This window comes from Larimichthys crocea, unplaced genomic scaffold, assembly GCF_000972845.2.
Source record: "Larimichthys crocea isolate SSNF unplaced genomic scaffold, L_crocea_2.0 scaffold82, whole genome shotgun sequence".
NCBI lineage: Eukaryota > Metazoa > Chordata > Actinopteri > Sciaenidae > Larimichthys > Larimichthys crocea.
This window is the reverse complement of record NW_020860793.1, coordinates 53,172-76,304: the sequence shown is the minus strand read 5'-3', so window position 1 is coordinate 76,304 and position 23,133 is coordinate 53,172. Positions and strand designations below refer to the sequence as shown.

The 23,133-nt window shown below is 39.1% G+C and overlaps 1 protein-coding gene across 2 annotated transcripts in view; it reads right to left on the bottom strand.

Annotated features, from left to right (window-relative positions):
* Nucleotides 1-23,133, bottom strand: part of rab27b (RAB27B, member RAS oncogene family) — a 75,245-nt gene that overhangs the window by 40,156 nt on the left and 11,956 nt on the right. Inside the window, exon 1 of one of the 2 annotated variants that reach the window (XM_019276215.2) lies at nucleotides 363-489. The exons of the other annotated variant lie outside the window; for it this stretch is intronic. The gene's annotated coding sequence lies outside the window, so the exon portion shown is untranslated. Of the gene's footprint in view, nucleotides 1-362; nucleotides 490-23,133 lie in introns of those variants that run through there. 2 annotated transcript variants of the gene reach the window in all.

Below are 23,133 nucleotides of genomic sequence, written 5' to 3'. Positions count from 1 at the left end.
AATCATGCCTTAATAATGACTAACAACTGAATAACTGCTAAATATAACTGATCACTAACGAGCCGACCGACTGACTGACAAACTGATCAGCTTACTAACTTCCCACTGAAAAATAAAAACTGACACAGTGACTAATTAAAGTTTAAATTTAAGTTAAGATTAAGTTACAAACTGAGCAACTATTGACCTAAACAACTCACTGTCTAACTAATTCACCATCTGCTCTGTCGCTGACTTAACACTGACTGATAAACCGGTCCAGGTCTGTCTGAAAAACTGGTTTCCTTGACTAAAAATAGAGTAGTATCAGTAGACTGGCTGCCTTACTACCTGAACAGCTGGCTGACTGGCTGGTTATTTACCTGCAGAGGTTCAGATGTAGTTGTTAGGTTTCTCTCTCTGTTTTTCTCTCTTCCTTCTCTTCGATTTTCTGCTTTCCCCTCTCTCTCTGTCTTTCCCTCTGTCTCTCTCTATTTCCCTCTCTTTCTCTCTCTCTCTCTCTGTGTAATGAGAGGGTGTGGCCAAGCTACAGTAAGCTAGCCGTGGACAGACACACGCACACACACACACACACACACACACACACACACACACACACACACACACACACACACAGCCTTATCAGTTATCAGCAGGACAGCCTCGGGTCATGCTGGTGGAGGAAACTGTGTGTGTGTGTGTGTGTGTGTGTGTGTGTGTGTGTGTGTGTGTGTGTGTGTGCAGTAAAACAGGAAGTAGGTAAGAAATGATAGAGGACAGCCCCAGGTAAATTCAGGAATGGAGGAAATTCTTTTGTACTTTATCTATCACCCAAAGCCTGAAAGACTACAACATGCTGCAAAACTGACAGCCACTTCAAATGAAGCACGATTTAAACGGAAACAAATATGACGTTATTTATTGACATTTACTCAGACGAGCTGTGGGCAGAGTGGCTGGTTTTCCCACTGTAGTAATCTATTCTATTTAAATTAAGTTTACTTTTCATGAGAAACAGAGTGATTTAACGGTTACGTCATAGTCTGAGTAAATAACTACTATTTGCTATGGAGTTTTATTGTATTATATATCAAGTACAAAATTGCTTAATGTCTCCTGAAGCACAGGTTTTCAAACTATGGTAAGTGTACCTGGAGGAATCTCTGAAATATTGTTGAAAAATAAAAATACATGAATTTTAAAAAGATGCTAAATTATCAAAATACTACAAAGTTCTGAATGAAAAGAAATGACTGGATCTGACTAGAAATGTAATTAAAATAAGTTTTGTATCACTATCACCATGCTATGTAGTCACATTCATGCACATACAGTAGTGCATGCATACATCCATGATTAGTTGCTGGCTAAAAAAAGGAGGGCAAGACTGTAAGCAGACACTCCACTCATGGCTCCAAACAGGAAATATAAGTCAACCTCCATAAGGTTAAAATGTCTAACTTCACAGCAGAAATAAACATGTGATGTAAAAGGTTTTAGAAACACTGACTTAATGTCATCTGTTCACACTGCGTACAACTGTCTGCAATTATAGAACAACTTATTCCGACAGAGTAGGTCAGGTTGGTTGTAAACTACAATAGCAACCTCCATTTTGGACTTTCTTGACATTTCTTGTGATCAGCAGATGGATTATGTAAATCTGTCTGATACTATATGTCACAAATCTACCAACAAAAAGGAGTAGGCTCTGATTTTTACTTCCAGCCTGCCTGTGATACAACTAGAGTATGTGTATCCTGAAAGCAGGTCTACACATCTGAGCAAGATTACAGAATTTTCTTTTGATTCCAGAGTATATAATGTTACAATGTTGATATGAAACAAGGCCAAAATGTTAAAGAATGTGTAATTCCAAAGTATCTTTCTACTTTTCATCGCAACAAGCTACTAAGATCATCACAGAGTTCTTTGATTGGTCATCTGCTCCAGGCACAGCACAGCTGTACAAAGACTCACTCGTCCATCTGCTTAGTTACCTGTTTAGTTCCGCATTGCTCAGGACAACTCTTCAAGTTAATTTATGTCTTGCATAAAGTGCTTTTTCAGTCAAAAGTACAGTCACACTGTTTCAGTTTTACCTGTGGTGTCCTCTGGCTTCTCTGCCTCCACTCTCTGATAGATAGATACATATACTGTGGATTCACCTGTAGTTAACATCTGCACTTAACTACTTTAGCAACTAATTGAAGCATAAAAAGCAATAAAGCAGCTAACCACTAAAATCAAGTAAAGCCATCTGTGTGTCAGGAAATTCTGTAAATGACTGAAAAGCAGTCACAGGAAGTTAAGTAATCAGTGAGCCCCGGTCCCCTCAAACACTGTGCTGCAGTGGCATCTATTGTTTTTTCCAACCTAATTCTTCTCTCATTTGTGGTTTGATAAACAGTAAATTAATTAAAATTTAGTGCCTGATGTTATTTTCCAAAAGGCCTAAATGAAGGGCCAATGAATCATGCAAAGCTCCTCGAGTGGACGTCTTGTGTTATCTTCCACATACATATCGCATGGTGCGACATTGGAAACAAGATATGGTGAATAAATAAAGGGAAACTATCTCCTGGCCTCTCTGGAGTCCACGTGTCCAGTCGAAGAAGCATCATGCAGCTCATGTTGTTGACTTTTAGGCGACGTTAAAGGTCACCTAACCACAACACCGACAGTTACCATGACAAAACAAGATCCATCACTGGCTCTGCAAGGAAACACTGACAGCAGGAGCTTCAACATCAGAATGTATTCATCTCTGTTCTTTTCTTTAAAGATGGTATCAGATCTGGTGTCTTTTCTTCCACTCTCGACAATCTTCCATTTATTTTGCAGTATTTTGCATATAAAATGTATTGATTTATGAATTAATTAATTAATTAATTTTTATTTATTTATTTATTTATTTCAAATCAGAAACACAAACACACTCCATCCTACAGCTGAGGTCTATTTCTTACTTCATCTGTCTCTTTTCTTGCCAAGGAATCCTATGATTACATGTAGACAGTAAATAAGTAGACATGGTTGAGATGGCGCCCATTAGGAAACAGAACCAGTTCATTTTTTTTGGTTAATTGTATACTTTAACTTAATTTGGAGTAATATTAAAATGCTCAACATGTAAAAACTTTACTCAGTTTAGATATTTAATAATAATTTAAGATTTCTGACTTTGAGTTAAGCTTTGTGGCTGGTGGGGTGCTGCTCATGCAGCCTCTATTGATTGGCCTCCATTATTATACTTTATTGTCCCCGTGGGGTAACTAGTCTGGGGCTTCATCTCACAGTAGATGAGCCCAAGGAAGACAAACTGCACTAACCCTGCGGCCAAAAACACATTATGTTTTGATGATAGGTACCTTAGCTGCAATGGGAATAAATTAATGTTTACAGTGAAATGATTAACAAATTCATCAAAAAAAGATTAACAGATTGAGATTAAAGCAGAGAGCAAGTGCAGCAACAGAAGACATAGCAGCCAGCTAATATTACCGACTAGTTCAACAGAAAGAAGCTCAGCTTAGCGTCTTTCAGACTTTTATTTCATGAATCTTGTGTCTAAAAGGACAAAGAGTTCTGTTGTGGGTAACGCGTTAGAGTACTCCAATTATTTTTTTCGTGTAACGTGCAACGTAACGCGTTAGTTTCGTGCATTAAGATCAATAACTTCGTAACTGTTTTAAGAATTTTTCCGGATGAGGAAAGAAGAATTCCGACTTCGGCCTGCTTTTTATCAGACAGATGTGTCTGCGGTTCAATACCCCACCACCCTCCAGCGCACCCTTGGAGAGGCTTTTCAGCCTCGGGAGTCTCGTTCTTTCTCCTAAGAGAAATCGACTGTCGGACAGACATTTCGAAAATCTTCTTCTGCTACGTTTTAATCAAGAGTAAATGTAAGTGGACGATGATAAAGTGAATTTAGGCCTGTGACACTTGAATAGTATTTTCATAGTTCGGCTATTAGGCTATTTGTCATTTGCCTGTGTGCCAGTGAGCGATTTTATTGTTTGTTATACGGCCTGTTATCATTTTTGTTTGACATAGAGGCAGCTGTTCAAATTGGATCTGAATCTGCTACCTGTTTACCTCAGATTGTGTTTACTTAAGCGCACTTAAATGCACTTTCATAACTGCATTCTGACATTCATTGGCAGGACGTCTCGGTGCATTTAAAGGAGGCTGTGTGACTTAACAGATTACTTTTAATTGATGGTAACGTTGTAACCAAATTAACTACTTATCAAAGTAACTATACCTAACACTGGTTCCGGTAGCTTCTTGCTCATCACTATTTTGTTAGCTTTCTCTGTCAACTTTCTCTTCGGTCACTTCTCCTCTGTCATGATGTCCATAGAAGCTGCTGAGCCTGCTTACATTGCCTGCATGCCTGCCTGCCCAGCTCCAGTTCTGGCAAGACACCAGCTCCGCTCACTGCCAGCACTGCCCAACACTCCAGGACTAAAAACCTATTCTAAGCGTTCCAAAACAGATCAAATCTATTTCTTTAAATGTTAATCTTGAACTTCGAAACAACACTTGGTAAAACTTTCTGAAAGTCCCTTGACCAGATCTTTCCTAATTATGAAGGTAGTTAGCTTTTTCATCAGTAAGTCAACAGTAGCAATGACAAGCTTCATAGAAACACTGGACAAAAATATCAACCCCACAGTACAGCCACTTCTGAACCTTAAACAATGGGTCACAGGAGTGAAGGAGGTATTCAAATCAGTATGATACCAGTATTGCACACCCTCTGAAGAATGCTACCCCCACATTTCTTTGAACATAGAGACAAATAAAAATATCTTGAACCACATGAACTAAGTACCGAAGGGAGCAGAGACAGGGGCTACAATATAGAAGAACATAACATTTCTTATCCGGCTACGACTGTTGAAGTTTTGCTAAATAAAAAGAATCGTCCTCTTGAAAAGCAGCAGTTCAGTCTATTACTGGATGAATACTTTGGCTTCAGCAAGACAGTGACACTCCATGTCATGGATAGGTCAGTCTTCCATTCTATTCCACATGATTTGTTTAATAGGAAAATGCACCGAGGACAGGCAGAGACACGAGAAGCTACTGCACCAAACAATGGATGCAACAACATTCACATCACTGAGTTTGAATATTTAACGCTTTTTTTCTCTCTTCCATGCAAAAGCCCTCATGGAGATATTATACATGCATGTGTATGTGTACTTTTTTTTCCAGCATCAACAGCAGCACAAAACACCAAGACGCTTGGAAACATTAACATCATTCAATCCCTATCGGCTGAATGTGAAAAGGGCAACAGGGTCCAAACTAATCTGCTAAGACTTTGACATGCTCAGAGTCGGGGACAGCAATTCCCAGTGAACCAGAGAGAAGCACACACTAAGTGCGTTAATATGCGCAACTAGCATGGAGATGGAAATGAATTCACAGTGTGTACTAATGCTCTCAACAAACAAACACACATACAGCTAGGACCAGTTTAACAGGGTCCAGTGGTCATACAACAGTAACTGCTGCTAGCAATTTTGACAACACAATGTGAATCGTGGGAATGCTGTCTGCTGCCTGACATAGGACAGACACAAATCACTGATTTCCGACAGAAAATACTGCAACCTGCACTAGAGACATTTCCTCTGGTTTTTATGCATGTTATAATTTACCTGACACTTTTCTGTCTTAAGCATATATCAAAATACAAACATGACCCACATTTATAGAGAGCAAAAATAAAACCAGAATTTTCTTGTGTGAGGAAATGGGGATAAAAATCATGACTTGTATAAAGATTAAATCTAGTTAAGATTTAAGACTCTTTCATTGACACTGCTGACAGTATAAAGAATAGATGCTGTATCTGTCACATCACCCGTAGGTTTCTAGTAGTTTTGAAGCTCAAAATCTGTGGCTCGGGCTGCCGCCATGTTGGCTGTTGCCATGTTGGCTGTGCTGCCTCTTCCACCTACCATCTAATTTGAAAATCTGTGAAGACTTGGATCTTCGGTTGAGTTGAGGCGGGCCAAATGACACCTGGGTACTCAAACAAGCCATCTGTAACAACACCCCCCTCTCAAAGCGTCCACGCTGTTAATTCTGCATCACTTTAAGTCTTAATATAATTTGAATGGGTGAATTCTATACACATTTACCGTCAGTACCGTTTTTTGTACCAGGCTGTAAACATGTTTATTTCTGCTCTTAAGTTGGACATTTTAACATGGGGACTTATGGAGACTGACTTTCTTCTTTCGTTTTGGAGCCAGCCTCAAGTGGACGTTTGAGGAACTGTAGTTTTTGGCACTTCCTCATTGGCTTCAATTCACAACTATAATGGTTGCCGCTTGATCAGATGTTTGTTCTGAAGTGACTATGCCCTCAACCTGCTATAGTAACTATAATGGGAGCAACAGAGGAAGACAGGTGATGTTACAGTCAATGCATGGGCATGATTGTTAACCTTTACCACATGTTTATTAATTTAACAATGATGACGAATGTCCCCTCACCCTAACAAAATAGCTGTTTAAACCAAAACCATGAGTTTTCCCAAACCATAACCAAGTTGTGTTTGTACTCAACAGTTTTGGAAGGCACAGAAAAATGATGTCCTGCTGGTTAGATCAGAAAAGGATGGTGGGTTGCTACTGTATACCGAGCATAAGACACATTTTGTTGTTTCATTTGGAGAATTTACTAGTACTCAAGACATCATGACTAATGAACTTGAATCACGTATGCAACATCAGTGAGTCACCTTAAATCATTTGCCAAAAGTTGTTGAGACTTGTTTTCACCCTATATTATGGACAACAAGAATAACTAATTTTATCCAGTCACCACCAATCACCAGCAAAGAAATTGATAAACTAATAGTACTTGATTTTGGTAATGCTGAGTAATAACCCTAACCCTAACCCTAGACCCACAAAAACAAATTTAAGGATGTCTTCTTAATTCAACTGAACTCATCTGCAGTACCACCAGTAAGGTCTTAGCTGAGCAGAAGGAAAACAATAGGTCAGTCATGCAGTTTTTATTACAGCCCTGTTCAAAACACAGAAGGAATGTCCTCTCCTATTTAAAACTGTTTACTCAGGGACAGACACTCAGCAGAACACAACAACTGAGTCTTTCTCCTGAGAGGAGAGAAGTTGGCAGCTTGTAAGCGAAAGGTCACCGGTTCAGCACGAAGACAAGGCTGCACCAGATGAACTGGAGAAAAAGTACTGTATGGATTATTCTGTTTTCAATAACTGTATTTAGAAAACTTACACTGGGTGACCCAAACAGCTTACCTGATAGAGTGTACACCCCATGTACTAAGGGTGAGTCCATACAGCAGCATTCAATTCCAACCCGTGATTCTTCACTGCATATCTTTTTATAAATATGCACGATACCATTTAAGTGCAACACATAATAGGTCAGGTAATCCAGCCTAAAAATGTTTCAAATCTGACTGAGATAAAAAGCATTGATACTTTGACAATAGATGGCTACTTTAGTGATACAGCAAATGTTTTCATAAAGCTTTAGAACAGTTTTAATAGTAGTGTTTGACAATGTTGGTTGGTCAACCAGTTTTGTCCAGATTCCAATGACTCTATTAACTGGATAAGCCATAAAATTTTGTACAAACATTCAGGGTCCCTTCAGGGTAAGTTGTATCAGTTGTAATCTTTGTTGAATCCATTGCTTTTCGTTCAAAACATTTTCATTTATGACCCAATATCTGCAAATCAGCGAACATTGTTTTCTGAACATTATATTATCATTGATGCTGTCATCATGTTACTATGTTGACATTAGGATTTAGCTCTGTCCACTGCCTTAGTGCAGCCACACAGAGCTGCTAGCTATGGACTTTTTAATCTTCTTTCTTGGTCAGCAGGCAAGGCATTGAGTCTCCAAACACTGTACTGTCTATACAGGCAAACATTGGGATGTCAGGCTCTATTCCATTTCAGGAAGTTGCTGCAAAACATTGAGAAAGTTACAAGATCTTAAATTTGGATTTGGACATGATAGGAGACTTCTTAGAGTTTTTTTTCTTAGAAGTAAAGTCTGCAAAGTTCATGCTTGTGTTATGAAACCATGGTTACGTCACACCTGAAATGAGACATTTTCCTTGAGTGTGAACAGAGAGGCCTCTCACAAACAGAGGACAGGTATGAATTGTTTTGACGCATGGTGGCAAAATGTGACTGGCTCACATTGTTGTTTCTTGCCGTCACAATGGAGACCATTGTGGCCTGACTGCTGATCATCATGTCATAACGTCATGCTTTTCACAGGCAGTGATGAAGTTGACGGGTCAGCAGAAATGACCATCACTGATGTAATGACAACATCCTGTTTTGGATTAATGCAGGGCCTCGGGAACTTGTGTTTACTCATTAAGACATACTGCAAGGATAATGTTAGCAACAGACGCATGATAGAACGTTTAATGAACTCAAATTTTTCACAGCAGCTGTGTTTAAAGAGTTTCATTCAAAGACAACACAGCAACTCTTTGAGAGAAATGAGAGTAGGGAACAATGAAAGAGTAATCTCCTACATTGAACTGTTATTCCTTGCTTGGGGTGATTCAAGGACTCTAAGCAAGTGAAAAAATTAAGCTATACATGTCACCTTGCTCCAGATTGAAATGTCTCAGCCACCATTAGATGATCCGATGAAATTTGGTCCCAAAGGACTACTTCTAATGTTTTTTCTCTGGCGCCACCATGTGGCTGATATTTCTAGTTTTGCGTAAACGGTTTCTGTTTAAACTGTTTCTTTGTTCCCCAGAGGATATATTGTAATAACTTTAATGACTATGTACCTTTTCAACTAACATCAACTATGGTAAAATTTCACTTTGTCCAAAACTTTTATCAATCACCACTACACAGAGCCAATAGCATGGCTTTGGCTGAGTTTACATGCACTCCACTAATCTGTTTACCACTGTATTTCAGTGATGTTTACACAAAGTAAAGTGATTATTTTTTCAATAATTTCACGATATGATTTATTTTAGAAGTGACAGAAAAGTCTTTATCTATCCTTTTATTCCAGCAAGTCAAGTATAAAGATCCTCATTAAAGTCTTATTCCAGTGAGTGCAGAAAGAGGCCCCAATAATAAGAAAAGCTGCTAACACAATAGGTGCCTTCGCAGGCTATGCTGCTAGGCCCCAATCAATGAACCATACATTTAAAAAAGAGATGAAAAGCCTGAATCCTTTATCTATAATCTATATGCATTACAATTTATAAAAACACAAAACATTTCAAATGGCATCACCAATTAAAGTTGAAGCAATAGAGGGAGTTATATAGCATTTATAAATCAATGACTTATAAATCAATGATTTATAAATCAAAGGTTTTGTAGTGTAATATTATGGGCTTTGTTATAAATCTGTGTTAGTATGTAGGTTAAAATCCTTTTTCATTTCTGTCTTAATAAACTTAAATTAAACTTATAATTGCATGTTTTTTAAGAATATACAATACAATGGGTTTTTTTTTTTTAAGATTATTTTTTTGGCCTTTTATGCCTTTAATGATAGGATAGCTGAAGATAGACAGAAAGCAGGAGGCAGAGAGAGGGGGAGTGACACGCAGTAAATTAGCCGTCCGATGTGGGATTCGAACCGGGGCCAGCTGCAGCAAGGACTATAGCCTCCACGCACGGGTGGCCGCTTAATCCACTACACTACTGACCGCCCCATACTATGTTTTTTTAGTAGCATTTTATGCTAGGACCTTTTAGTAGTAGAGTATGGGTATGAAGTGAAGATGTAAGCAATACACTTGTAGCCAAGAACCTCGAAAGGGGAGTTTGAGCACACAGCCAAGAGCCTCGAGGGTAGGTTTTTTGATGAGAAGAAGAGTCACGTGAGTATGGGTCCACAAAGGGGATGTATGATTCGTCTTTGTAAGCCTTTATTAGTGTGAATCCACAAGTGTGAAAAGTATAAATTAATGGAAGTACTTATTGTTTTGTATTAGACTTTCTAAAATCAGTGCAGCATGACAGGGGGAACTTAATTACGTGGAGAAAAGTGCCTTGTTCTGATATAGATTCTTTTGTACTAAAGCTGCTGCTATGACGCAGAATTTTACACTAAGTAGGCTACTTAGTGTTTACCTTGCTCCTGAGACCTCTTTGCATTGAAGTGCATCAATATTAGGTGTTGAATCCTGAGCATTTGCCACACAGTTTTGTTTTATTGGTCCTTTACAAAAGGCAAGTAATGCATTTTTCACACTTTGCGAAGTGAACCACTAAGCCAGGGTTAGAGATTTTGTCAAAATATTTCTCCCCACAACAGTTGGAGTGTTTGGAAATCGACCAAATGCAAAAGGGTGTAGTATCTTTTTCTATACTAGACTAGAATTCATGAAGCTGCATACTCCGCCTACGACCATGTTAAGATGCAATGAAAAGAGAAATGTGTTCACAGATATAAGAAATGTCTTGGCAATTGATTTGGTTCATTCCTCACTGGCCAAACTCTTTTCAGGAATAGTTACAAATTGTTTAAGATGGAGGTGAAGATGCTGAACGGTGCCCGAGATCTTGAAGATCATACTAACCAAGCTGCATTAGAGGCCTTCTCTACACCTCCTTGCCTGGAAAAAGACTGCACAACCATCTGAGAAAATACTGTCTGGGGGATGAGATGGCAAACATAAAACTCAAAGTATACTACTCTTGGATCCATATTCATCCAAATCCATAATAGAGCAACATTTTGTAACTTTTATACCTTAACAGATTTTAAATACTCTGCCGTTCCCACTCTGCAGCCTGTTTGCCTTTTCTTGCACATTTTGGTGAAACTGGATCATATTTTATGGAGAAAATATTTTCTTGTTTTCCCTTTTCTCCACCTCAACTCTACAGTAAGGGATACTGCTGCGAACTATAGCTGCTGTTAGCTAAGGTTAGCTCAGTTTGTTAGCCTGGCTGGATTGTGAGCTCAGGGCACCAGTGGAGTGCCATTATTTTTCCCCACAGGAGTTATGGACCACGGAGAAGAGTAGGTATCCAGTCCTGTGACGCAGGTAAAACCGGAGTCAGGTGAGCGGGCAATATAACCAGGCTCAGAGGAACATATAACCGTCCAAAGAAGACAAATAGAGAGTGACGAAAGGCTGCTAGACAAGAGTAAATGTGGGACCGACTTTTAGTGGTTGGTGAGAGCTTCATGAAATAAAAGGCTGAAAGACAGATGCCGAGCTGGGCTGACTGCTGTTGGAGTAGTCAGTAATATTAGCTGCTGCTATTTCTTGTGTTGCTGACCTTACTTGATCTTTGACTGTACTTTTTCCTTTTATATAATGTATTTATGTATCATATGTAAGATGTAGTTAATGTTTATATGTATGACAAGTTAGTATTTGATAACATGACAATATGCCTTTGTCTTTAAAGCAACCCATATCAACATTTTCTGATCTGACACCCTATTAGCAGGATGCCATTACAAATGACAGTGGCTGTATCTCACCCTGCTTCACTTAATAATGGATTAGGATCCAGCACAAAATCCATTCAGGTTATGGAATTAGGTTTTGGCCATGGTTAAAAACAACAGTGAATTGGGAAGCAAGAGTGTTCTCTCTTGTCAAAGTCCAACCAATTACACACCCAACTCCTCCCTACAGACAAACTCTGAGGCTCCATAACAATTTCACACCATTTCAGAATTTGCTCCTCATTTACACGACCCCTAGAGGTCTTTGTCAGGTAAACATAAACAGGCAATTATTAGACAGTTTTTACACAAAGGATGGTTGATGTTGATTCTTTTGGAAGGGCCTTCATTCATTAGTGTATCATTAGGCCAAATGACAACATGAGACCTTTTACTCTGGGAAAAAATATACAGAAGGAAAAAGAAAGAAGGTAAGGAAGGGGGAAGAGGAAGAGGCTGACGACAACACTGCAGTTTAAAAAATGCATGAATCTCCAGCCTCCAGCAGACTGCTTGTATGTGTGTGTGTGTGTGGATGACTGTGGTGTTAGCATTTAACAGGCAGAATGAAGAACAGACAAAGACAGGACAGATTAGGATGAGGTAAATATAAGTGATAAAGTAATAATTTCATTTTTATTAGGCTGCTGTGGGACTGCATCAGGTGCTGCCGTTTCTCTGTGTGTGTGTTTGTGTGTCTCTCGTTTAATTATTTACTAGGGAATTTTATTGTTTCTCGCATTTCACACACTCCCTGCTGATGATATTTATGTATGTGAGAGAGGAAGACTGCCTGGCTTATAAACTGACTTATCACGTCAGCTGAAGCTCTGCATAAGAGTCACAAATCCCCAAATGAGGAGGGGGAGGAGGAGAAAAACAACACAAGCAAGAAGGGCAGAAGAGATAAGGTACAGAAAGAGACCAAGGAGGGGTGGGAGGAGAAACAAGAGGAGAAGGAGGGGAAAGAGTTAACAAGAACAAGAATCAAAGAAGGGATGAGAGGATGAGGCAAGGGGGTAAAAAGAGGAAGAGGAGAATAAAGAGGAGGATGACTGGACATCAACAAGATAAAGGACAGAAGAAGAGAAGGATGCAGAAGATGTAACCAGAGGAAAACAAAGACCAAGAGAAGGGACAAAAAGAAAGAGAGGAAGACTGTGCAAAGTTTAGAAGTGGTACGATTGAACAAGTCCATGTGAAGATAAGATTAGATGTGAATTGGTTATGATCATGTCTGTCCCTGAACTCATCACACAGTTCAGTTTACACTTTTTAACCCATAAAAAAAATAAAACTTCATAAAACAGTTGACATTCTGAAAAATATGCTTTTTTTGCTTTCTTGTCATGATAGAGGAGAAAATTGATGCCACTGTGTCTGTCCATTATATATGAAGCTATGAAATGAGAAAACATCGTCCGGCTCCAAAGGGAACAAAATCCACCAACTAGCAAGTTATTTCTCATATGAAAACATGAGTATGAAAGTGACACAATGTAGTTTTAACCGCAGAAATCTGGTGGACAATTTCTTGGCTGGGCACATCGACTTCCTGGAGCCATGTTGTCTCTTGTACTCGTATTGACTACATGTATACCTGTAGTAATTAGTATATAAATACATGTAAATTACTAATTTCTGTCAATGCTTTATTCATTTAGTCATAGACCATTTTAGTGAAGACTACTTTCTGCACTTTCTTAAAGTAATATCAAAAATCTAATGTTTTCCAACTTCTTTCCAACCTTGATGGCTGAAATGTATTACATTAAAATGTTATTGTTATGACTGTGGTCATTTTTTGTGTTGTAGTCTGTGTGCCTTGTGTGCCTTGTGTTTTCTGTCCATTTAACATGCGAACAGGGATGTGCCATCCCCAGGAGGCGATTGGTGGACTAATTTCCGGTCCTGGCCCGTGATTGGCTGTAGATGAGGGCACCTGCGATACAGTATAAGGAGCCAAGATGGCGGCCATCAGGTGGACACTGGCACTTCCTCATCCTCCTCCTCTCCCAACTAGCCACATGTCCTGTTGTGGAAACCTTTGTATGAACTTAGAATTAGCTTTTTGTTTGAAGAGTAGGGGTGGACTGCCATTTTGTTTTGATTGTGTTTTCTCCTGTTTTTCGTTAGTTAGGAAGGTACGTTTATTGTGATTTTGATTTTCTGAAGAAAGAGATTTATTTTCTAGATAGTTTGTTTTGGTTGTTGTTTTGGCCTGGGTCCACCCTGAAGATGATTCCTTAGTTATAGTTGTTTGATATTTTGAGTTTTGTAAATAAACCATTTTCTTTTGTACATAACTTGTTGTAGTGGCTACTTGGGACTCGGGGAAGATTGGGACACCTTTTTCGTGTTATGCTCTAGGCCCTTCCATGCTCGGGAGAATGAATAAATAGTAATCAAAGTGCGGATGTATGGCTGGAAACTGCACTGACTCCTGATGGATTCACCTCGAAACAACCTCAGCCATAAATAGTGAATTCCTCCTCGTTGCGTTCAGAGAGCAAAATGAGTCGGACTGCATTTCTTAAGATGCCGCCTGTGAATTTCAACTCGTCTGAAAGTAAACATCTCCATGACGAAGGAAGGAAAAGAAGAGAGAGAATAATCAATCATCAGTGTATTAGTGTTATCAAAAAGGGACGATCGGGATGAACAGAAAGATGGCAAAACTATATCAAAATCTCTATTTTAAACATGATTTATATCAGTAGATGACAAGATTTTTGCCTTAAGACCAATTAAATTTAAGTAGCTGCCTTTGTTTTTTTTTCCAACATCTAAAAAGATAGAATATGTGATACTCCAAAAGAAAAAGTCAAAGATTTAAAAAACAATCAATAGAATTTTGTGTTGCTTCCCTTCTTAACTCATACTCACACTAATAAGAACTATTCTAATTATCTATTAACTCTGCCTGCTCTTTCATTATTCTATCTGCAGGATGTCTCTTGTGTTTGTATGACTCACTCTGTCTGTGTGTTTTGTCAGACTGATTGTTATTTGGGGGAGTTTTATCTGTGCGTTCTCCCTCATGGTGTTCTCTCCTACTCTGCTTTCTGCTGGACTGTTAAAGTGCGTAATTATCGTCTCTGTTTCTCACAGCAGGCTTTACATGTTTTTACAGTTTCGATCTCTTGCGGTGAATATTAGGCATATATGATGTACCGTGATGCGCTTCTGCACCATATTGGCAAGATATGGACTGGCTGATTGTTGGATGTGTTTGTGCTTGTGGGTAGAACAAGTAGCTTGTACAAATTTAGCTATGTACCCTAACTCCAGGTTCTGTGAGTATAGGCGCAGCCCTCTAAGCTGTGTTTTCTTTAACTTGCTGAAGAAAAATCTGTTTTTGGGAGCTGATGGGTCTCAGCTAAACTTGTACCTGGAGTGAGACCGAGACAGTGCCCACGTAGTTGGTGGGTGTAGAGGGCTACACCTACTGTGCTCACAGAATCTGGAGTTACAGTACTAACTAACCATTCATTTTTAAATTGCAATGGCCAATGGGGAAACTTCAGCAGTCCAGTCCAATAGACCAATGGTGTAACTACTGTAAGACTGCATCTAATGATTATTTTAATAATCAATTCATCTGTCTGTCATTTTCTCAATTTAGTCTAAGTCTAAGTCTCAAGTTAGTTGTTTGATCCATAACCTGTTAAAAAAAAATCACCATTGATCACATTGATCACCATTCCTCAAAGCCCAAAGTGGCATCTTTAATGTGTTGTTCTGTTTGCCATGGACACCGACGTTACAATTGACCTGTGTTGTGTTGTTAATGAAAATAAAGACTATGTTTAGTTTGAATGTCCGCCCAGTGATTCATAAGCACTCCAAAATGTAATGGATACTTCCTTGGCTCACATCCTTACATGATGTTTTATGAATATTGGATCAGTAGTTTTTCCATAATAATGCCAACAGACAGACATACAAACAATCGGCACAGAAAGCTACTGTTGTCCAGCAGCCAACCTCCAGCGTTAAACATAACGCTGAAGCTCAGAATAAGTGTGGATAGCCTGGGCTACAGTATGGGTGCGGTCGAATAGTCAAATTTGCTTAGGAACCTTCCTCACTGAGTGAAATCACCTGGGAGTATTAACGTAGCCGCCATGATAAGAGCTGTTCAAATTCTCTAACTGTTAAGGAAAGGAGCTTCAATGCTTCCTTTATTATCTCCTTTAGCATAGGATACACCGGACCATCCTTTACAAAAGGAAAGGAGGTAATGCCGTCCCACAATTCCTTTTACCACAGATCACGTCAATAACATTCACTGCCGCATCATGGCGTAGTCTAAGTGTAAGTGCAGTCAGATTCTCTGAACACCGCAGTCATCTTCTCCTAACTCCTCATGAATTCTTCACATCTTTCCTTGACCTCGTGACATTTTTCATTGAGGTAAAAAAAAAAGTGGTTAGGAAAAGACTTAGGAGCTAATTGTTTTGACTATTCGACCATACCCTATGTCTTTAATATAAGAGTGAGAATTTTTTTTGCTTTTTTGTCAGATGGTGAACTACATTAACATATCTATTTGTCCTTGATACAATCTGATTGGACAGTGGTTGACCTATTGACGTCTTGATCTGATGTACCATGTAGCAAAAACAAAACATGTTTACATAGACACAGACAAATGAGCAACATATTCTAATGTGCTCTCATTCTCCCTCCCTGTTACTTAATTCTTAATATAGAAAATATAAATCAAAGTGTGTTTAGTTTAGATTCTCTCCTTTCTTTGATTTCCTGTTGAGATGACAATGTTAGAGAGAAAAAAAGCATTTTGATTGGATGTGACACCTGTGACGCTTTAGTTGAATAAAGTCAGATATCCAATCCTGAGCCAGCCTTCGTCAAAATCTATCAGAATGCAGTCTGAAAATTTCGCTGCCAAAAAAACCCAACACACACACACAAAAAAAAAAACACACCCTCGTTACAACAATTAAAAACATAAATCATTCTGTAAGACACAACATGCAGACACCGAGAGCCAGCACATCTTCATCCTCTGAGAGCCAGAGAGAGCACAGTGGGAGGGATGGCAGCAGCAGATGTAGCATCGTGACCAGTAACTCTTTGCACTTGGAAAACAACTCCACACCTCTCCTCCTCCTCCTCCTCATTTTCTCTCCCTTCTTCACCTACTCTCTCCTTTCTCTTCTTCTGCCTCCGTCACCAGGCAACTAGCCTTTCCTCCCTCTCTCTGCTTTTTTTCTCTTTCCTTCTCATCTTTGTCACTCCCCATTTTCACATGCATTAAACCTCCCTCCCGCCCTGGCTATGCATTACAGACAAAAAAAAAGAAGATGCAAGAAACGGTTTTGGTTTTAGCTCATTGTTTTCTGAACCGTCAACACTTATGGTCTCAGGTGTTTGGATCTTATGTTGTGATGTATTTTGAAACCGGCAATAACCGGCTGCATGGCCTAAAATGTTCAAAGGTTGTGGTTCCTTTTCATGGTCTTTTACTGTATGGTGTAATTTACTTTTCATGTTCTCTGTGGGTGTTTGACTCTACCAAGGTTTCCCCTGGTCTCCAATCCTTTCATTCATTAATCTTCCATAACCGCATATCCTTATCAGGCTTGTGGGGGGGCTGAAGCCAATCCCAGCTTGATACACCCTGGATGGATCACCAGTTCATTAAAGCGCCAACAAATAACCAGAGTACTGGTTGAGAGTACCCACACAGACACAGGGAGAACATGCAAACTCAGAGCACAGTCAGAAAGGTCTCAGCCCAAGCAACAATCTCCCCAAACCCAGAAATGACCCAACCTGTGGGGCGACAGTGCTAACCACTGCACCACTGTGTTGCCCTATCTCCGATGTGTCTCCAATCCTGTTTGTGAAATTCATGGTCAGGATCTGATAAAGTGCAGCTGGGGTGAAGAGTGGTTTGGGTAACTTGAAATTGCGTGGGGGGGGTTGCTGCCCCAAGCAAAGAAGTTTAATTATGTTGTTTACGAGTGACGGTTAAATGGAGCACAGGATGGACAGGTGGATTGATGCAGCATCAGCGGTAATGCGGACCATTATGGAAGAGCTTTAGTTTTTCCAGTTGATCTATGTTCTAAATGAAATGGGCTCAGCCTTGGTGATGGGGTGGGAGTACAACCGATGCCCCTTAACATGGCTGAGCTCATTCAGAGACGGGGATGTGATCAGACATTTTCCAGGCATATCCAACTGACAGGAGACCCGGAGCAAACCCACTGGCATGGGAACACCTCGGGATACCCCAAGAGGAGCTAGAAAATGTTGCTGGGTGGAGGGGCACCTGGCATGCCCTAAAAACGGATAAGCTTTCCTCTGCCCCTTTTCCTAAAATTTAAAATCTTAAAAGTATGGATTATTTAGGGGACTCTGTTTACACACTATGGCAGGAATTAATTCAAAACTATACTTCCATTAATGCATAATCACCCGAAAATTATAATGATGATAGTTTCTCCAGTTGACCAGAGGGCGAGTTGAGGGGTTGCAATCAGCAACTATACGGTCACTAAATCCTACACACTGCTTTCATAACTGATTTAATTAAAATGTGTAGACTTTACTGTGTAGGACTTAATACAATTCCATTAAGCTCCTTCAGTTTTGGGGTCCTGGTAATCAGTATGCTGTGTCATTGTCAAAATGCCACAGCATACTCAAACGCTTAAATACAACAGAGGCCATCTTTAATGTGACAAGTATTAATTAAAATAATTAATTATGATTAAAGATTAATCCATATTCCTCTAGTCGAGTTATGACAAACTAGTGTGTAAGATATGACTGTGTGTAAGTGGCAGCGTTTATTCTCTCAGACTCTTTGACTTTTGGTTTGCAGAGCTTTTTCCCCTCTCTTTCTATTTGAATCATATTCATCCCATGGCTCTTCTCTCCTGCAGCTTTCTCTCTTTTTACCTGTCTCTCACACTCAGTTCTCTTTGGGTTCACTCATATCCAAACTAGCACGGTTTTCCCTTGAAGCCGTCCTTACAATGAGCCGTGCAGAGACTTCTGACGCACATCAAGCAAACTCCTCACAGCAAGAGAGAGGAGACGAGGGATCAACACGTAATATGAAAACCTCACAGCCCTTAGAAGTTTGAAAGGAAAAAAGTCACATAGGGTTGATTTTTATGTTTGAAGACAAATAAATATTCTGATTAAATTACTCAGACATAAAACATAACAGTTCTGCAGCAGTTTTCTGCCGGCCTCTTACTGAGAAATAATGGTGAATCATAATCTCATTCAGGATTCATTTTATGGGAAGTCATTTGAGTTTTAATCTATGAGTTCTCAGCTTTTATTTTAATGTCAATGATAGCTACAGCTATAGTCATACTACACAGAAATACCATAAAATAGAACAGCCCTATTTAGCCTCATGGAAATGAAGGAAGCATCAAGTGGGAAATTTCACACACACACACACATATACATACACACATGCGCATGCACACACACACACACACACACATATACATACACACATGCGCACACACACACACACACACACATATACATACACACACACATGCGCATGCACACACACACACACACACACAGTTCACTCCCCAGTGTGGCATTTCTGTGAATACAACACATCCACTGCTGCTGGTTACATTTATTAAGCTGCCATTTGTTTCTAATCTGCTGCTTCCTTTTACAGCACAGACGCAGGCTGATTACCAGACAAACAAATATGTCCTAAAACGTTCAAGTATTAATAAAATATGCTGCATACTGTACGCAGTTAGAGGACTTTAAGATGCCTGTCAAAAGCTCCCAAAGCACAAAGTGATTTAAAATGACCAACTGGTGCAAGAAAGACAAGAGAAAGGTTGGTGGCTCAGCCTTGTTATAAAAATTAAACTCCAACCCCAGTCCTGTTAAGTGCCTTGCTGTAGGAAACCTTGGCAGCATTCATGTACATCACAAGGACCTTTTTCTTCAAACCCCAACAATGTTAGTACCTTATTTGGAGGAATTGAACCTTCGATTTAGGAAGCAGTGTCAGCACCTTGATTTAGAAAGCTGTACTTCCAACTATGACAATGCTAGTGCCTTGCTCTACAGAAGAGAACTTCCAAAACTGCTGATATTTATGCACCGTCCTAGAGAAATGAACATTCAACTCTAGGGGATCCTTGCTCTAGAGTATTGAACTTTCCCTAACCATTGCAGTCTTTGGGCCTTGTTCTATGGGACTGGACTTCCGCCTCCCCACACTTTGGATGCCTCGCTTTAGATAGCTTGACTTCCAAAACCTGGCATTCCCTGGTTCAATGGAACTGAACGTTCAATACTGGCAATTTCAGTGCTTGTTCTATGGATCTTCTGAACAGTTTTTTTTTGGTGCCTTGCTTTGGGTAGCTGCAACAATGACAATGTTAGTGACTTAAAACTTTAAAAACTGTGGATCTGTGGAAGAATGATCTTCAGGCAAACATCTCTGTAGAGGACTGGGAGAAGGCATGTCTTTTTGCCCAAACCCAAACTAAAAATACCAAATTTAAATTATTACAATATAAGTGGTTGCTCAGGACTTATATTACTCCGGTTAAATTACATAATTTCAATCCTGATATCCCTGATTTATGTACTAAATGCATTTAGTACATAATTGGCACTCTCTACCATTGTATGTGGGAATGCCGAAAACTCCAGGTATTCTGGAAAGAGGTTCTGGAGCTGATTTCTAAATTGACGGATAGTGTTGTTCCCATCGCAGCTAAAATGTGTTTATTACACATTTACCCTGAAGATTTTCCAGCAAATACAAAGAAACACAAACTGATCAATTTTTGTTTGTTGCAAGCCAAACGTGTAATTGCTTTGACCTGGAAGGATACTCAGAGACCTGATTCTAGACAGTGGGTTAAGGAGATGTCTTGCAGTCTGGCACCAGAAAAATTGACTTACAGAGTAAGAGGGAAAGTTGAGGATTTTTATGAGATATGGACACCTTTTCTTATCTTCATGAATAACATGAATATACAAAGGCCTGGGAACAGATAATTTACCAATACCACTGCAGAATGGCTTGAATGTTGTACCACAGCTAGAGAACTAAGGTTATGAATTGGGGGAGAGAAATTGGATGGTGACCACGTTTTATAACTCTACCTTAAACTGTCCTTTTAATTTAATTCTGTACTATTTTACACTTTTTTTTAAATAATGTATTTTATGTATTTATTATTATTATTATTATTATTATTATTATCTATTTATTTTTCTTCTCTTATGGACTTAATTACCTTTTTTCCTCCGAGAGGACTGTTGGTTATGAGAGGGTGGTAAGGGATTGGAAGGTTTGTTATTGTTTGTTGTGTTCATCTCATGTATTGTTTATTTAAAATGACCAAAACTCAATACATAAAGTTTTGAAAAAAAAAAAACGGTGGATCTGTGCATTTTTACACAACATTAGGACCTAGAAACTTGGTGACTTACATACTACCCTCTGGGATAGGCTAGTTGATGGTCCACTATAGTTGTTGAACTAGCTTCTCAGAAGAGTTATTCACAGTAGTCTAGAGTTCTCTGTTTTCTTTGCTTGCACATTAGCTTTAATGCCTTAATGCTAACATGACAATAAGTTCCCACAGTTTATTCAAGAGATGTATTTCTCTAAAGTGTCTGAATGACATAGTTGTGTCAAGCAATTTTCACTCCAACAGAGGAGGTTCAACAAAAGTGGACAGTGCAACACAGCTAATAAGCTATTTGACTAATGCAGATTTTCTATGCACAAATCACTGCTGTGACCAGGGGAACTGAACTACATAATCTGGTGGTGTCTGTGTTTTGCTTTAGAGAACCGAACTTCTAATCCTGGAGATGTTGGTGCAATGATTCCGACTGCTGAACTTTCAACCTTGGCAGCCTCAGTAGGGTGTTAGTCTGGAGAAGGGAACTTTCAATACTAAACCATGTTTGTGACCCGTGAACATCTGAACATCTAATGCTTCAGAAAATAATGCTTCCAAACCAACATTACCGACTTGCTTTAGGGAATTAAACCTTCAACCCTGGCAGGAACAATTCAGTATAAACTGGTGTTGTGCTTAATCTCATGTGTTCAAATCAAGCTACATACCAGAGAAAAGAAAAACATATTACTCTCTTATGCATTCACATCTAAGTCCAGTTACAACACCAAGTGAATTCTTGGATAAAGTGACATTTTCTATTTATCTATTTTCTCCCCTGAGGCTCATTTAGCTCTGTGGTAAAATGTGATGCCAATTCTGCAGAAATGTCTATATAAGGCTAGAAAACAAACCCCCTGTCCTCCCTCTCTGTGGAAAGGAAAAGAAAAAAAAACACAAAACAAGGATGCTACCAAATCACAAAATGTCACGGCAGCAGTTTAATAAGAGGATTATTCGCCCTCGCCCGACTGCTGCCTGTCAGAGTGGAGAAGTGGTGAGGAAATATTTTTTTAAAATATATATAATGTGCAGAAAAATCAAAACGTCAATGTTTCCCCCCGCAACCGGAGGACATTAAAAATACTGTACTGAGGCTCTGCCTGCAGGTGCCCACATCTCTGCATTAAAGCCTGTTTAAAGGTATTTTTGAAAATCATAAATCTGTCAAAAGAGGCAGAAAGAAAGAAAAAAAAAAACAGACAGAGAATTAATCATTTTTACCCTGCAAATAAAGTAAGAAAGAAGAACTTGGACAGGTAGAAATAAACAGAACAGAGACAAACAAGAGGAAAGAAGTCAGAAAGAAGCAACGAGACAGAATGACTAAAAGATGTGAAAAAGGGACAAGTACAGATTGTGTTTAGTCCCGTGGTGCATTCTTGGCAGTGACATATAGATCTCATTACTTTTCACTTTATTAATTCATGGTCAGTTTATTGAAAAAAAAATCATCTCTTGTTCCCTGGATGATCAGAAGCTTTCATCTTCTCTATTGAAAATTTAATAACGTTTTTAGTTACGAGGATAATTCATCAGCATACAGTCTGTTACATACAAACAGAAGTGATCCGAGTCATTGGCTTGCATTCCCCTTAATGATTTATATCACAAGATTATGCTCAAGGCCGAGACACCTTATCTTTTAGAGCTGCAACTAATGATTTTTTTAACCACTTAATCCAAAGATTAATTCTTAGAATAATCACAAAACTGTGAAAAATGCAACATGTAACAGTGAGCGTTGCGCATAAGACAAGGACAGTGTGTCGGCATTGCTTCACAATTGTCCAATATGTAAACATTCAAGTGTTTGTAATGTTTAAATCTAACCAAGGTGGAACAAAGTGACTTCTGATTTCTGCTAATGCACAGGATTTATTTTTTATCACTGCATTTGTTTTTGTTTTTTTGTAACCTAATGTTGATTTCTAAGTGTTTGTTCAGTGTTCATAATACAGACAGTATTGTATTATATGTAGAAAACGTTATCCCAGAGTTTCCAGTGGGCAAAATTTTACCCGAGTCCCCACTACTGTCATTCGAAATGTATCCTCATGCATTTGTTTTGTATCAGACTTGCATCGAGTAGTGACCCCTAAACTGCTGTTTGTAGTTAACTGTGACTTCTTTGTACCATTAAGGCTAAATTCCATTGGGCACGTATGCAACGCCTCGTCAGTGTTTAGACCTCACCTGCCCTGTTTCAGAAGAG